The 18,383-nt window shown below is 37.2% G+C and overlaps 2 pseudogenes; both read right to left on the reverse strand.

The window, feature by feature from the left end:
- Positions 1 to 1,623: 1,623 nt before the first annotated feature.
- Positions 1,624 to 17,252, reverse strand: LOC137730907 (UV-B-induced protein At3g17800, chloroplastic-like; annotated as a pseudogene).
- LOC137731179 (AAA-ATPase At2g46620-like) lies at positions 15,034 to 16,650 on the reverse strand (annotated as a pseudogene).
- Positions 17,253 to 18,383: the final 1,131 nt, after the last annotated feature.

Here is an 18,383-nt window from a genome sequence, read left to right on the forward strand (position 1 = left end):
TGAGGCCTGGAACAAAGCCCAAACAATAGTAGGTGCAGCGGAGCACCGGAGGTGACGAATCGAAGCCACCAATTTCTAGGGTTTTCGACGGGTTTGAGACGAATTGGAGCTTTTTCCGGCCAAATTGGCCATAGTCACAGGTATGAAACTTGCTCCACTCACTGAGATCTACTTGCCTGTAAAATTTGGTAATTTTTGAAGTTCGTCAAAAAATTTGATTTTCATTCGCCGAAAACCGCCCCTTGCGGCGGCGCGTGGCTAGTGGGCCGACACTGCCTTTTCATGCAATTTTTGATATTTTAAAATCCATAATTGGTACCTATTTGAGGTGATTTGTTGTGAAGACTAATGTTGAATATTTTCATTACTACAATATTTTCGGAAATGGATAAAAGAATGAATGGTGAACTACAAAAGGCTTGATCCCGTTCAAGGGTACGTAGGCAATCTAAAGGCAGTTAGATGCAGCCTTGAAATAACTGAGATTAATCTTTTGTTGAAAATTTTCTAAGAAAAGGGATTGGGTGTTTAGTTTAAAAATTAACCTTATGTTTTTGGTAAACAAATTTAGCTATAGATTTTGTGAGAAATTAAGAAATTATTAAATAAATTGTTATCCTTAATTAAATAAACGAATTGTGATAAATGGTAGAAAATAAACAAGAGTTTAATTTGGGCCTATCATAGTAATTATCTTCTGAAATAAATTTTTTGGGTCGAGGCGTTACAACAACAGTAGCACATGTCCACATCCATGGTGTCAGGTGCTTTGCCCTTATTCTTGAAGTTCGAAGCCTTAGGAGCGAGGTTAGAACGCTTTTGGGCTCAATGTGCTCCCTTAGATGGGCCTTGGCTCTGTTAACCTTGATTGGGTGGCTTTTAGCCACCCCTACCACGCCTAGAACATCGATTTAAGTGTCGATTCTCGTTATGATGTGCTTCAGGCACAACGGTCGCACCAGTAGGTCAAACCTGATGATTCTTCATCAACAGTTGATTATGCTTTTCAGCAAGAAGTAAAACAGAACCAAATATGAATACTTAGTGAACTTCTGAGCCTTATATTGTTGCTTCGGTTCACTCCTCATTACACAAATTGAAATGATCAGATTTGACAAACTTCATAATTGAATTCATTCGCAGACTTAAAGTCCTGGAAGCATAGTTGCAGCCCATTTTGTCTTGCTTCAGGCAAAAAGATGTCCCTTTGATGATTGAAACGATCAGCCAAAATAATCCATAGTGCTCATGGATTTCCTCAGCAAGGTACTTGGTTTGTAGTGCATCATGAATGTGTCTTCAGATGAAGATCATGGCAGTGACTTTCTTAGCTTTGCGAACTGTATTATCTATCTTAGCTTCAATGACTGGTCCTAAATTCTTTGCAGTGAGATGGAGCTGCACATCTTGGACCCACTTGAGGTAGTTTCTTTCAGAGACCTCTAAAATGGTGAAGTTGAGTTTGTTCAAATTAGACATGTCCCTGTTAAAAATAAATGGATGAGAATGTGGTTAGTGTAACAAAAACAAATCAATCCATTCACATAGGAGTAGAACATTCGAATTTTCATGGGTGATGTTTAAGAAAACTTTGGATATAAACAAAGAAACATAACATCACCTTTAGCTTTTGGCAAAGTGATATCTAGATTCAACATAGGTTTCAGCATCCTATAGGAATGATTCGAAAACAACAGCTTCCCAAATGAGCATTGTCAATCCAGAGAAGGTAAGCGCAATCACTTCATCATTTGATGAGTAAATTAAACCATCCTTGGCAATCCTGATGTCAAGTGTCCTAAACAGGGCTTGTGTCTGCTTGTTAATCAAAGAAATAGCTTCCTTTGATCTTATAGTAGTATATCTCTGAAAAGTATCTGCATCCAAGTACATCACATAGGATCTAAGTCGATATGACTTGCCTTTACCATTGTCCATAAAACCTCCTCCATCATTATCACTACCACCTTTAGGAGGTATTCGGATTAAAGAATCAGGATCCCACAACTGGTTTCATGGTGCAGGATCTAGAGTGAAACCCTTAGAAAGAGTGTTTATGGTTCTCTCAAGTTTTATTTTACTAATCTCAACCAAGGAAGAAAGGGGGCCCACAAGTCGTTCACTAAGAACAAGGGATAAATGGCTCTGTATCATCTCATATGCTTCAGGAGAATGAATAGATTCTATTTTATTTTCTGGGTTTGGCCAAAAATCAACTTTCGTAAGGATATGTATGATGGAGCAAGGACTGCTGTAAAAACTCATGAAGGACAAACTAAAATCTTCCCCATAACTGTAGAGTTACATCAAGGCTCATCTTTAAGTCCTTATCTTTTTGAATTGGTAATGGATGAGTTAATGGGACATATTCAAGATGATAATCCTTGGTGTATGCTTTTTGCAAACAATATAGTGTTGATAGATGAAACTTAAGAAGGAGTAAATGCGAAGCTTAACCTTTGGAGAGAAGTGTTTGAATCTAAAGGTCTTCGCCTAAGTCGGTCAAAGACAAAGTATATGGAGTGCAAGTTTAGTGCAAATAAAGGCTCCAATGGGTTAGAGGTGATGATTAGAGACCAGGAAGTACCAAAGAGCGACCGTTTTCGCTACTTAGGATCTATCTTGCAAAAGAACGGAAAATTGGATGCAGACCTCAACCATAGAATACAAGTTGGATGGATGAAGTAGAAGAGTGCATCCGACGTGTTATGTGACTGTTGTATGCCACTGAAGCTCAAGGGAAAATTTTATAGGACGACAATAAGGTCGACAATGCTTTATCGTAAGGAACGTTGAATGGTAAAGCATCAACACGTACATAAAATGGGTGTAGCGGAGATGAGAATGCTTCGTTGGATGTGTGGGCACACGAGAAAGGATAAAATTAGGAATAAGGATATCCGAGGTAAAGTAGGAGTAAGCCGAAATTGAAGGAAAGATTTGAGAAAATTGATTACGGTGGTTTGGACATGTGAAATGAAGGCCTACTGATGCTCCAATTAGACGATGCGATTACGAGATAGAGGTTCAAGGCTGAAGGGGTAAAGGAAGACTTTGGAAAAGACTCTAAGAAAAAACGTAGAGTACTTGGATCTAACGGAAGACATGACACAGAACTGAGCGCAATAACGTTCTAGGATTCATAAACCCGACCCTACTTATTGGGAAAATGCTTTGTTGTTGTTGTTCTCCAATAATTTACTCTGCCAGTGGGATGAGGTCTCAAATATCTTCGGGATCATTTGAAATTTCTTTGTCTATGAATTTGTGCACTATCAAGCAGTATATTATCTCTTCCAATGCCATGCACCTTTCTTTCTCCTTGACTTCAGCTATATGTCTAAAATTCATAATGTTATATAATTAGTTACTCATTTACCATACGCCAAAACAACTAAAAATATTTTTTGAGGAAAACAAATAAAACCCAAGGACCTTGTTGCATATGTTTAAAACTAGTTACAGTATGAAAGGAAATACGATAACAGCAACTTTTAGATACCTAATCATGTCTACTTCAAATTGGATTTTGAGTAAAGAAAGAAAATTTTGTAGTTATTATCAGTATTTTCAAAATTTCATAAACTTACTTGTAGAGGAGATCTATAAATGAATCAGCTTCTTTTCTTTGGGCACCTTTTTCCATTTGAAGGTTCTGAAGCTGCTGATCAATGGCTGCAAGCAATAGATGTGGATGAGTTTGCAATATTTGTGCCAAAAGCTGGCCAATAGGTGATTTGAATTGTTGAATTTATGGTTTAAATTGTAATGTATTTCATGAGTATCAATGTACAAGTGACCAAGTATATAAGAGAGAAGATAGAGGAAAGAGAGTTGGCAGCAAGCAACCAAAGGAAACCTTAGTGACCGGGTAAACCAAGGCCTAACCTAATCCTTAAATCAAAGAATTACACCAAACACTAGGTTAAGCCACTAATCAGTCAAGTCCCTTAAATCAAGGGAAGATGGATGCTTTACAAGTTTAAGATATAATGATGGCATCGATAGCTAACCCTAGGGACCAAGAGTCTTTAAGGTTATACTTCAACACTCCCCCTCAAGATGGATCAGTACATATTTTGGCATTGATAGCTAACCCTAGTATTTTGGCTTTTTGAACTAGGTCCAATACATATTTTTGTTGATGTAGAAACAATCCCTTTGAAGATGTTGCCATTTCGATGCCTAAAAAATACTTTAACCTTCCCAAATCTTTGATGGCAAAGGTTTGATGTAGGGAGAGCTTCAGTGCTTCAATCTCAACGACACTAGCTCCAGTGATGATAAGATCATCAACATAGATAAAAACCACCAACTTCCCACTGGCGCTAGTTCTTACAAATAATGAAGAATCAGCATTACTTCGTAGAAAACCAGCCTTCTCTAGTATAGAACTGAGCTTGGCATACCAAGCTCGTATGAATTGTTTCAATCCATATATTGCCTTGTGCAATTTACAAACGATATTTCCTTCAATACGATTATTGTTGGAAATGTGCCCTAAAACCAATCATATGATGATACTTTATGGACATTTCACATGTTAAACTAATCTAGTTTAATATTAAGGGCAAACATTATTGTTTGAGCCGTCTCATATAAATGTTATATGCTTAAACGATAAGTCCAAGGAATATGTGATTGGAAGAATGCGATCTAAAGAAGTTAGATTCATGAGACCATTCTTTCGTTGACACATCCTAAACGTTCCTGATCATAGGATTGTCAATTGGGCATTGACAGTCCGTTAGGATCAGTACGTGCTATGTCTTCTCTCAGGGAGAGTGACTAGTCTCGAGTCATTAGTGTGTGTGACATCAAGACAAGTACGTAGGTGCTCAATAGAGAATGAGTTCACTGAACACGATCAACGAAGAGTTCTCATATTCATGTCACATGAGAACTCATGGTTGGGATAATGCAAATTAGTCTTTTGACCTGAGGCATCACAGTTGTCTTGTGGTTAGGTCCTTAATCTTTGATTATGTCAAAGTCACTCCATCAGGAGGGTGTCCACGGCATCGTTGGGGTTAAGCCACTTAGCCATGGAGGCAAGTGAATGCGCAACAAGGGATCTCTAACCTTCAAACTGTTTGAGGGAGAATACTCTATGATATGATTAAGAATCTTTGGCCAAAGTATGAATGAGATTTAGGAATGTGTTCCAAATCACATTCAAGGTAATCATATAAGCACAAGACTCACATTGGATAGTAGACATGAATAAACTATCAAACCAAACAATGTGGTCAAGAGTATTGTATTAGAGAAAGACCGTATTGCATTTGTAATCCTAAAACTGAATAGGTTCTCCACCTCTTCTGATTAGCTTGGGTAACCATGACATGCTGCTAGGCGTCAACCATGGTTTGTGGAAGCCCTAAAAGTGTATTATCACTAACGGGAGAATTGAAAGTAAGTTTCAATTCACAATCGATTAGAAAGAGTTTTAATCGCCCACTGCCTCGCTAAAAGGAACCTAATGGATCGTTCACCGAGTAAGGTAGAGTTTGAAGAAACAACGGAGATGAGTAAGAATAATTAAATGGTTTAATTATTTATCTAAGGCTAGGATTAATTAATATGTTAATTAATCAAACGAATAAGTTCGTTAAAGACCTCGGGTTAGTTTTGGGCCGCAAGGCCCAATGGGATTTGAATGTCAAGCCCATTAACTCAAGTTGTATGACAACTTGAATAAACAAAGGGCTCGAAAGCCCAATAAACCCTATAGGCCGGCCATGTTAGAAGAATAGGGCTTTTGGTCCATTAGGTCACTTATTTGAAGGGACTATATAAAGGACTTTATAGCCTAAAATTCATTAAGGGTTGTTTTTGGGGAAAGGATGAGAACACAAGCTCTCCTTTCTCTCTAAAATTTCGGCCACCTTGGAGGGATCATCTAGCAATCAAACTCCTCCAAGGTCACTCATTTCTTCTTCATTATGCCTTGGTGATGAATCATTAGAGGTTCTCAATTTTGGGAACTTTGGAGAAACCTTTTTCATCCATCCAAATCCATGGATCTAAGATGCAAGGAATGAAGGCCCTCTCTTTGGGTGATTAGCCTTTGCTTATGCAAAGAGGAATCTACAAAGGTATTGATTTCTCAACTCACTTTGTTTTGAGTTGAGTCTTGGTTCACCTATCTACTAGGCTTTGAAGTTCATGGGTTAAGTTTTGTTTTTGAGTGCATATAAACATGATTCCACCTTTTAATTGTTAATTGCATGTTGTTGATGTTGCTCAAATGAACTTGTTTTTTACAAATCTTCCTTCAAGTGGTATCAGAGCCTAAGTCTAGTAGTTGCTGAATCCTTTTAGGTTTTGTAGTTCATAGTTTGTGATTTGAATGTTGTAATTGTTACAAGCTTTATTCTTGCTTCTTTGAATGTAAATTTTGTTAGAAAATTTGCCATCTCAAATGTTGTAGATGTAGTTCATATGAGCATGAATTTTGGAGCTAAATTTTGGTGCCATGTTTTTGGGGAAATTCGGCCAAATCCAAAGGGTGGATTTTTGGGTTCTTGTTTGACTTGTTAAAAATGTTTTAAAGTGACTTTTGGAACCCCTATATACCCTAGTATGGTTGTATGTTATTTCCCTTAAGTTTGAGTGGTTTTGGGATGTTTTTGGGTGAAGAATGTTCATGGAGCTCTTATGGGTTTTTCATGAATGTTCTTCATTGTTCTTGATATATTCTTGCAAAGAACAAAAGGTTTGGTGTTTTGATTCAAAGTTTTGATTTATTTCATAAAGTTTTGTTTTGAAATATTTCTTATGTTTAAATATATTAGATATTTATTTTGAAAAATTAAAGAAATTTTAGTGGGTAGGTGTGTAATGATTTATTCCATTTCACACACCCCACTTACAAAACCTTTGAAATTTTTTTTTAATACTTTGCTTCAAAACCGGCCACCCTACTCAATTAGGGTCCTTGTGGGGCTTTTATGCAATTACATAAAGTTTTGATACTTTTGTGTATTTGTACTTTGACCCAAAAGTTTACGTTTTTACGTAAAGGTCCAAAATCACTAAAAGGACAAATTGTTTTGCTCCTTTAATGAAGTTTTAGCTTTTGTGGAAATTTTTGGGTTCTAGTTGTAATTACATGAAGTAGTGGACTTTTGTGTTTTTACAAAGTGACCCCAAAAGTTTAAGTTTTTGCAAAATGGCCCAAATTAGGTAGAGAACAAAATTGTTTTGTCTCTTTAAATGAGAATTGGATTTTCATTTCATTTAGCTCCATTTAAATCAATTCTATGGATACAAAAACCAAATGAAAATGTTGCATTCAAGTTTAATTAGTTAAAGCGTTAATTAATTAAAGAAAGGGTGATTATGAACCTAAGCCTACTATAATTGAGCTATGTGAAAGGCCGTTTCAAATTTGTTTGAACCATGGGAATGTGTAGATTAAATTTTGGTTGTAATTTGATATGATCAATTGTTGTAAAAGAGCATAAGCTCTTCTTTACTTTAAAGTAATTTGATTTGATCAATTGTTGTAAAAGAGCATAAGCTCTTATTTACTTTGAAGTACTCCTTTCTTGTTTTATTCGATATGCATGAAATTGGAGTAGTTGGGTCCAACGCCCAATAAGACAACACGCCTTAATGTGATTAAACGCGTAACTAAAATCAATCACCATCCCTAGACCGAGATTCAACACTAGGCTCGTGTTGAATCGAATCAAAGGTTCATAGTCATCCTAAGGCCCTAAGGCAACTATATAGTCCATCAATGAATGCAAACCTTATGTTAGTAGTATCATATACTCTTGCTTTAAAAACCGTTTTAAAAGCTTAGTGGGAGTATTATATACAACTAAATCAATCAAATGGACCAATAGTTGTAATAGGATCAAAATTGTTTTAATTAGATTAAAATGAATATTTATGTGATGAGACCTAAAACCCTCAACCAAACCATTATTAAGTTGATAAGCGAGAGATGCTTTGAATATCTCTTCGTGGCCTTCCACCGTGGTAGGCTCCAATCGTTTGTGACTTGTACACCGGCTTCACCCTATCATGGGGGAGTACAAAGTGCATGCTTACACTCAGGAGGAGTCTATGCAAAATACATTGCCATATAGAAGCTTACAACATTGTTGTTTGGATGGGAAAGTTCATTTATGAACTCTCCATTTGGTTCCAACCAGAAAGTGTATGACACTAATGGGGCGATAGCTCAAGCCAGGGAATCAAGGTCTCATCAAGGTCCGAACTCAAATGAGAGACTGACTGAACCACATGATTGAGAATCATGTATAATGGTGACGTCGTTATTCTCAAGGTTGCTTCTATGGATAACATATAGATATCCATTGTCTAGGCCTACTACTCAGCCATTTATGAAATGACTACAGAAGAGGTATCATCACTGATGACTAAGCTGATTGGCTCTAGTGCAAGTGGGAGATTGTTGGAAATGTGCCCTAAAACCAATCATATGATGATACTTTATGGACATTTCACATGTTAAACTAATCTAGTTTAATATTAAGGGCAAACATTATTGTTTGAGCCGTCTCATATAAATGTTATATGCTTAAACGATAAGTCCAAGGAATATGTGATTGGAAGAATGCGATCTAAAGAAGTTAGATTCATGAGACCATTCTTTCGTTGACACATCCTAAACGTTCCTGATCATAGGATTGTCAATTGGGCATTGACAGTCCGTTAGGATCAGTACGTGCTATGTCTTCTCTCAGGGAGAGTGACTAGTCTCGAGTCATTGGTGTGTGTGACATCAAGACAAGTACGTAGGTGCTCAATAGAGAATGAGTTCACTGAACACGATCAACGAAGAGTTCTCATATTCATGTCACATGAGAACTCATGGTTGGGATAATGCAAATTAGTCTTTTGACCTGAGGCATCACAGTTGTCTTGTGGTTAGGTCCTTAATCTTTGATTATGTCAAAGTCACTCCATCAGGAGGGTGTCCACGGCATCGTTGGGGTTAAGCCACTTAGCCATGGAGGCAAGTGAATGCGCAACAAGGGATCTCTAACCTTCAAACTGTTTGAGGGAGAATACTCTATGATATGATTAAGAATCTTTGGCCAAAGTATGAATGAGATTTAGGAATGTGTTCCAAATCACATTCAAGGTAATCATATAAGCACAAGACTCACATTGGATAGTAGACATGAATAAACTATCAAACCAAACAATGTGGTCAAGAGTATTGTATTAGAGAAAGACCGTATTGCATTTGTAATCCTAAAACTGAATAGGTTCTCCACCTCTTCTGATTAGCTTGGGTAACCATGACATGCTGCTAGGCGTCAACCATGGTTTGTGGAAGCCCTAAAAGTGTATTATCACTAACGGGAGAATTGAAAGTAAGTTTCAATTCACAATCGATTAGAAAGAGTTTTAATCGCCCACTGCCTCGCTAAAAGGAACCTAATGGATCGTTCACCGAGTAAGGTAGAGTTTGAAGAAACAACGGAGATGAGTAAGAATAATTAAATGGTTTAATTATTTATCTAAGGCTAGGATTAATTAATATGTTAATTAATCAAACGAATAAGTTCGTTAAAGACCTCGGGTTAGTTTTGGGCCGCAAGGCCCAATGGGATTTGAATGTCAAGCCCATTAACTCAAGTTGTATGACAACTTGAATAAACAAAGGGCTCGAAAGCCCAATAAACCCTATAGGCCGGCCATGTTAGAAGAATAGGGCTTTTGGTCCATTAGGTCACTTATTTGAAGGGACTATATAAAGGACTTTATAGCCTAAAATTCATTAAGGGTTGTTTTTGGGGAAAGGATGAGAACACAAGCTCTCCTTTCTCTCTAAAATTTCGGCCACCTTGGAGGGATCATCTAGCAATCAAACTCCTCCAAGGTCACTCATTTCTTCTTCATTATGCCTTGGTGATGAATCATTAGAGGTTCTCAATTTTGGGAACTTTGGAGAAACCTTTTTCATCCATCCAAATCCATGGATCTAAGATGCAAGGAATGAAGGCCCTCTCTTTGGGTGATTAGCCTTTGCTTATGCAAAGAGGAATCTACAAAGGTATTGATTTCTCAACTCACTTTGTTTTGAGTTGAGTCTTGGTTCACCTATCTACTAGGCTTTGAAGTTCATGGGTTAAGTTTTGTTTTTGACTGCATATAAACATGATTCCGCCTTTTAATTGTTAATTGCATGTTGTTGATGTTGCTCAAATGAACTTGTTTTTCACAAATCTTCCTTCAATTATACTCCAAGGGAGGCTGCATATACACTTTTTCCTGTAATTCTCCATGAAGGAAAGCATTCTTCACGTCCATTTGGTAAAGGGACCATCCATAATTGATTGCTACTGAGAGTATAACCCTTATTGAGTTCATCTTGGCCACCAGTGCAAACGTTTCCTTATAATCTACTCCAAAAGTTTGAGTGAAACCTCGAGCAACAAGCCTAGCTTTATGTCTCTCAATTGAACCATTAGCTTTGAACTTGGTCTTGCAAATCCAACGACTTCCAATAGCCTTTTTCCCTGGAGGTAATTGGACCAAGCTCCATGTGTATTCTCTTCCAGTGCATGAAGCTCTTCTGCCAAAGCTTGGTTCCATTGTGGGAATAGAGATGCTTCTTGAAAATTTCTTGGCTCACAATGCTTATCAATTTCACAAAGAAAAGCAGCTTGAGTTGTAAAAAGCCTATGAAGACTGATACTTTCAATGATAGGATGCCGTGAGGCGTACGTCACATAGTCCTACAACCTAGCTGGAGGTTTTCTGGTTCAAGGAGGATTTCTCTAACCCCTTTAGGCTCCGTAGAAGATTAGGAATGATCTAAGTGGGATTCTTTGTCTCTTTCGCTGCTAGTTTGATCCCTGGAAGTCATTAAGTCAGTTTGTAATCCTTCATGCTCTGGAATCATATTGGTTTGTCACTCTTCCAACACTGGATGATTGAAGTATTGAGGAAGTGGAAACATGTCAACTAGTTCCTCCCCCTAACTTTTGTGAGTGAAATAAAGACAGTCTTCTTTGAACTTCACATCTCTTGATACTAGGCACTTCTTAGTGACTGGATTAAAGCACTTGTATCCCTTTTGGGTGGAAAAGTAACCCAAAAACACACACTTGGTTCCATGGCATCTAGTTTGTCATGATTCAAAGTTTGGATGTGAACAAATCAAACACAACCAAATACCTAGAGGTGTGTCAAGTCATTTTGCCTACCCTTGAGTACTTCATAGGGGGGTTTAAACCCTAGCACGCGACTTGGAAGTCGGTTAATGAGGTAAATGGCAGTGAGGATAGCAAACGACCAAAATTTTTTAGGGATATTCATATGTATCATGAAAGCACGAGTCTTCTCCAAGAGATCCCTATTTTTTCTTTCAACTACTCCATTTTGTTGTGGGGGGTCCCTACACAATTAGTTTGATGGATGATGCCCTGAGAACTTATGTATTGAAGCATATTGTTGGATAGAAATTCAGTGCCATTATCTGATCTTAAAACTTTAGGGCCTATTTAGTATCCTATTCGAAATATATATATTTTTTTTTATCATTTCTCAAAACATTTCTTGAAAATAATTTTCTTTAAGACTAAAAAACTTGATTGGTTTGTGATTTAAAATTTTTAAATCTTGCGACTTAAATTAGACAAAGAGATCTAAAAATAGGGAGGTCGTAAGAGAGGAAGAAAGAGGAAAGATGAGTAAAGAAAGTAAGAGATGATTGAAGAAAAGAGAATGAAAAGAGAGGATCGGACGAGATAGAGAAGAATGAGTGAGAGAAAGAACTGAGAGAATGAAGAGAGCGAATTGAAGGAGAGACAAAAAAGGTAAAAAAAAACAAAAGGAGAGAGAAAGAAGAAAAGAGAGAGAGAGAGAGAGAGAGAGAGAGAGAGAGAGAGATTTGGAGTGAGAGGGGAGGAAGGAGAGGAAAAAAAAATGAGTGAGTTTAAGTTTAAAAACTCACTTTTTATGTTTTTAGATAATAGACTATATTTTTTTGGTTTGGTCTTGAGTTCAGTTTTTGAAAATAGTCCTACCAAACAAGTTTTTAAGGCCTAAAACTTGAAAATTATTTTTGAGTTGGATTCAAGTAGAGTACCAAACATGCCCTTAATAATTGATTGAAATTGTGTTTTAACATGCATATGAAAATCCTTGAAAATGGTTGGAACTTCACTTTTTGATTTCATAAGATATAAAAAAAACTCACTCGAGAGAAGTCATCAACAAATAAGACAAAGCACTTAAATCCTTCCATTGATTCAGTTGTTGGTCCCTATATATCGATGTGCACCATTTCAAAATGTTTACTTGTCGTAGACACTAAATTGCCAAAAGGCAGTCTAGCAAATTTTGAAAAACAACAAGTATCACATCTAAGCTATGATTTACAAAAGTTTGGGAATAGTTTTGACAAGATGACCCAAGAAGGGTGAGCTAATCTCTTATGCCAAAGTTGGCTTTCATCTATGGACTTCGATTGAGCTTGAAGAGCCTGAGTAAAACAAGGATTCTTGCATAGGTAAAGTCCATTTATAAAGACCCCTTCACCAATCATCTTCATGGTGAGAACATCCTGAAACATCACATTATTTGGTGAGAAAATGGCACGACAGTTTAGGGTGTTTGTGATCTTTCCAAATGACAATAGTTGGAAAGGAAAGGTTGGTACATATAAGGCAGCAAAAGGCCTTCTGTGTGAGAGTAAGTTGATTTTCCCTTTACCTAAAACTAAGACATTCTTTCCATTTGCAACAGACGCATGTGAAGGACTTGAAAAAGGTTTAAAGTTATGCAAGTTTGTGACTTTGTTTGTCATGTGAACAGTGGCACCTGAATCAAGTATCCAACAATCTTTTTCAACACTAGTTAATAGTGTTGTAGTGAAAACTTTGAGTATACCTGGTGCTTTATCCCATGGTACTCTCTCATTTCTAGTGAGGAAGCCGGCAAACTATCCCAACATAGCTATTTGATTTCCCTCTTCATTGCATTGACCATGTGAGGCTCTTTTGTGTCCCTTACTTTGTAGGTAAGCTGCAAATTCATTGATAAGTGACATTGGATTTGCAGTGAACTCCACATATCCTTGTGGAGTGGTAGGAGGATGAGCATTAGCAAGTTGTGCCTTGTAGTGGGGTTGCTAATTGGTATCATTTTTCCATCTTTGCTAAACTTAGGCTTGAGTTCAGGATAGAGTTCCCAACACTTCTCTTCCACATGCGCAACACCATTGCAATATTTGCATTTTAGGTGTGTATTTCTACCCTTGTACACTTTGACCTCTGAGTTCTTGTAACTTAAACCATATGCACGAGTCTCAGTCAATCTCAAGTTGTGCTCAACATTCATCACCTTCGTCCTCACTTCTTCTTGTTGAATAGTGGCACATACATTGTTGAAGGTGGGCAGTTCTTGACTCATCAAGATGTGACTCCTTAGATCCTTGTACTCAGAGGTTAAACTCCCTAACAGCCGGTTAATTCTATCTTCCTTAGCTCGTTTTAGGAGAATGGTAGGGTCTCTGGTGTGTGGGAGATAGACATCCAACTCATTCCACATAGTTTTGAGGATCCCAAGATGTTGACCAAACATTTTCCCTTCTTGTTGAACACTAGCAATGTCCTTCTTCAGTTGGAAAACATGTGCATAGTTGTTTTGATTTCCATACATATCCTTCAAGGCTTTTCAAAGATCATGTGAGGAATTGGAGTAGCTAAAAATCTCAGCAACATGTTTCTACATGGTGTTGAGCAGCAAGGACATGACAAGTTGGTATTTGCACAGCTATGCATCGTATATGGGAGAAGAACTATCTAGAGCTTCCACGTTTCCATTTGCAAACCCCAACTTTCCTTTGCCTCCAAGAGCTAGCGAAACAGCTCGAGACCAAGGAAGGTAATTGAACTCGTTCAATAGAACTAAACGCAGATGTTGAGTGGTGTTAACCTCAACATCTGTGAAGTTTGAGGAGAGACTATGCTGGGTCTTATCCTCACAGTTCACCGAACTTTCTTCAACCATGGTTTAGACTTTGAATAAAAATCGCAGCAATAAGAGTGAGCAGAGACTGTTTACCAAAGAACCTACTCTGATACCATGTTTAATTTCTGGTTTAAATTGTAATGTATTTCATGAGTATCAATGTACAAAAGACTAAGTATATAAGAGAGAAGAGGGAGGAAGGAGAGTTGGCTGCAAGCAACCAAAGGAAACCCTAATGACTGGGTAAACCAAGGCCTAATCTAATCCTTAAACCAAGGAATTACACCAAACACTAGGTTAAGCCACTAATCAGTCAACTCCCTTAAATCAAGGGAAGATGGTTGTTTTACAAGTTTAAGATATAATGACGGCCTTGATAGCTAACCCTAGGGACCGAGGTTATACTTCAACACTTCAACACTTCAATATGAATTGAAGAGGAGCAACTGGCACAAAATTATCACTTGAATCCTTTAATGCTCTCACAATCAACCCCCTTGCTCGGCAGTTATACAGTCCGTTCCCAGCTTTGAGATGCAAAATGATGGACAACTCTGGAAAAGAACAAGAAAATTATGTTAATGCATCAAGCATCCATAACCTTGCCATATTGCCCCATGATGGATATGCAAGCACAAAATGGCATATGGCAATATAGTGCGGAACTATCCAAACAACTTTATTGATTGGATTTCAGCAATGTGATACTTGAATAACATATGTTTTCTTAAATAGGGACATCCTTAGTGCCAGAAGCCTCTATGTATACCTATATATAATGGTGAATAACCCCTTTAAACTGCTTGGAAGCAACTACCTTATGAAACAGATGCTTAGAATGAAAAGGTTCAAATTTTTTTAAAACTAAGACAAAATATATGGGAATGCAAATTCAATGAAGACATGAAAAATCAAGAGTAATTCCAATTAAGGAGCAAGTATCAAATCATATTAATCATTTTCAATATTTAGAATCACTGATACAAAATGACAGCAAAACAGACGTTCCGATACACAAATTCCTCCATGTAGCGTCAATGTCTGATTGATAAATGAACAAGCAGTTCACATCTGATCTGAATACTTACGCCTCCATATATTTACAAAAAGGATTTTCCCCTATAAAATATGTTGCAAATGATATAAAGCTCTATTACTGTTAGAGAAGTTTATTCACAAAATAACTTTCCAATAAATCAAATTAAGATATCCGAATATAAGGTAAATCTCAGTTTACTACCTTCAAGTTTCATGGTTTTCAACATTTAGTACATAAAGTTTTTTTCGTCTTAGATTCATACCTAAAGTGTTCATTTTGGGACAGTCTCATACATTTGTTAATCTAGCTGTTAAGTCTCCCGTTAACTGATGACGTGACACCCATGTGGATAATGACTGGGCACCATATGTTATTAAGGGGTCCACGTGGAAATTAAAAATTCAATCAAAAAATTTCCCACCCAAATTTAAAATATTAAAATAATTAATTAAATAAAAGTATTTAAAAAAAGAAAAAAAACCCAGAACCCCTTTGTCTTCCCCACCCGACACCCCTCCACCTGCGGGAAGAGCTTGTGCTCCTTCACCCCGAGATAACTCATCGCCAGATTTTTGAATGCTCCGAAATCGTAAAGAGGAAAGTGGATGTGGACGTTGATCCGACTCGGTCCAAGAAAGGCCGGGTCAACGTGGTATTTCGAATTCATCGTGAACACCATGACTCTGTCCTCGGCACAGCATGAATTCAACAGCCTGTCCATGAAATTCGATATACCCGAAAAGCTCAGACCCACGGGTTTCTTAGCGATATATCGGTCCAAGTCCTCGATCATAATGACCTATTTTGTTGTCGTCTGGAATAGCATAATCTTTAGCTCCGAGTCATCTTTGACACGCGAAAGATCCAGATCGTACAACTCGTACTCGAGAAAATTCGTCATGGTAGCAATGAAACTTGACTTTCCGGTGCCCGACAGCCCATATAGCAGAAAGCTCCGTTTCCAAATCAAACCCAATCAGTGATAGTACTGCTTCACCTTGAGAAACGACTCCAAATCAAATTTGACTTTCGATTTAAGGTCGGACTCCATTGATATGGTCTCCAAGGTTGATAGGTAAGTGAAGGGGACTGGCTTCCACACTCTGTCGGCCGCATCGACGTTCATGTAAAGCTTCAACTCCCATTTCTTCTGCTTGAGCTTGTCGGCGACGACGTCGATGTGTTGTTGTTCCTACTCCCACTGGCGTCGCTGCTTTCTATTTGCCATATGACCTTGGCGCCGAGGAAATCATCCTCGATAGTCTGATTGGGGTCCAGCTGGAGGACAATTTCATTGGGTTTTTTCCCCGTGACAAGGTTGGTGAAGTCTGATTCTTCAATGGAGGTGAGCGAGTTGAGATAGTCGGTAACTCGTCTGTAGAGCTGATTCTCCTGCATGTTATCGTTGAATTTGAGGACTTTAAATTTGGGGATGGAGGGGTGGAGCCATGGAGGGGAAGGAGGGGATGAAGCGGTGTCAGGTGGGGAAGACAAAGAGGGTTTTGGGTGTTTTTTTTTTTTTTTTTTTTTAATACTTTTATTTAATTAATTATTTTAATATTTTAAATATGGGCGGGATTTTTTTTTTTTTTTGAATTTTTAATTTTCACGTGAATCTTTAATGACATGTGGCGTTCAGTCATTGTTCATATGGGCGCCACAACATTAGTTAACAGGAAACTTAACAGTCAAACTAACGGATGTATGAGACTGTCCCAAAATTAACACTTTAGGTATGACTTTAGGACAAAAAAAATTTCATGTACTAAATGTTAAAAACCATGAAATTTGAGGGTAATAAATTGAATTTTACCCTTGAATATAAGTCAAAAATGGAGTTCTCAGATCCTAATTACAGAAAACAACATAAAAACTTTTCTTTTTCTACACTTTCTACTTTCTAGGTAACTAGACGGAAAACAAAAAGTTTCTGATCTGGGTTATATCCAATCTTTCCCGAAGAAACGAAAGGCTCTATTGAAACCAAAACTCAATACCATAATTATAAATTAAATTTCTCACACTTTCTTAGCAGCCAAACGCAACAGCAGAACATGAATGAGTGAGTGGAGGAGAGAGCTAACTCTGAAAAAAAAAAAGCAGCTGAAAGAAATGACTTGGAATCAACAAGTGGATGTGAATGGTTGTCGACGTGGTCATGGAAGTGACCGAATACTGGCCACCTGAGATCACCGCCGGAGGGAATTGACAATGAAACGCCGCCAATGACACCTGAAACCTGCATTTTTTCATGCTTATATATGTCCCAAAGAGAGGGAGAGACAGGTACAAGTGTTGGTGGTTAAGGAAAAGGATCCGGCAGTTAAGGAAAAGGGTCCTCGCTGGATCCTTTTCCTAGGATTTTAAAGATTCTGTGATTATGACCGTTCATTGTATATTGTGTATTCAATTTCGTTAGATACTATTTATATTTAATTTAAATTTTAAATTTTGAATGGTTTCTGACCACATAATGTACGATGAAAGATCACGATCATTAAATTCCTAAGATCCGAAAAGGATCCAGCAATGATCTTTTCCGATGATTAAATGCAGTTGGTATTGTCTACATTTTCTTGTTTATTTTTTGTTTCCTAATTATATGGTTTGGTAATTTTCTGTTTTTCTTTGGGTGGTCAAAGTGGCAAAAGATATTTTAAGTGACAAGGTACGGCAATGAATGTGTCTCATTCATTAAAATCTCAACTCCATTTTTTTATAAAATTAACATGTAAAGGCTATTGTTTGGAGATATTGTTTTTAAAATAAAATAGATATTTTATTTTTATTAAACATTTTTTTATTGCTTAGCTTAGAGTGAAGCAGCTTTTGGTAAAAGAAAAAATGCAATACCAAACAGGACCTTAAACCTAGATCACGGCCATTGTCAATGACATTGGTAAATTTCTCTTCACATGGTGTTGTATCATTTGCATGAGACTTTGCGGTTATAATTTGAACAAAATAGTGACATTATATAATTTGGGTTTAGGGGTGGGCACAATGTGGTTCGACTCGGTTCTACCATCAAACCAAAATTGAAAATATCAAACGGTTCGGTATAGTGCGATTCTGCTTAAATTTATTACTAAAACTGTACTGTTGGATTCTTGCTAGTTTACTATTTCGAATACCAAATCAAAAAGGTATTCAAAGTTTACTTGTATTGTTTTTTTACTGTTTTTTTCATGCTTGCACTCAAATACGTCTTCTAAAATGGTTATACAAAGTTACAAGCAAAACAAATCATGTGTGATTTTGATTGATTTGTCATCCCTAAAATAGAACAAACAACAAATCCCAAATCATAGAAAAACATCATCATACATAGCAACATATCAATATAAAAACACATTAATCTGGAAATCCCTAATTT

This window comes from Pyrus communis, chromosome 4 (genome assembly GCF_963583255.1).
Source record: "Pyrus communis chromosome 4, drPyrComm1.1, whole genome shotgun sequence".
NCBI lineage: Eukaryota > Viridiplantae > Streptophyta > Magnoliopsida > Rosales > Rosaceae > Pyrus > Pyrus communis.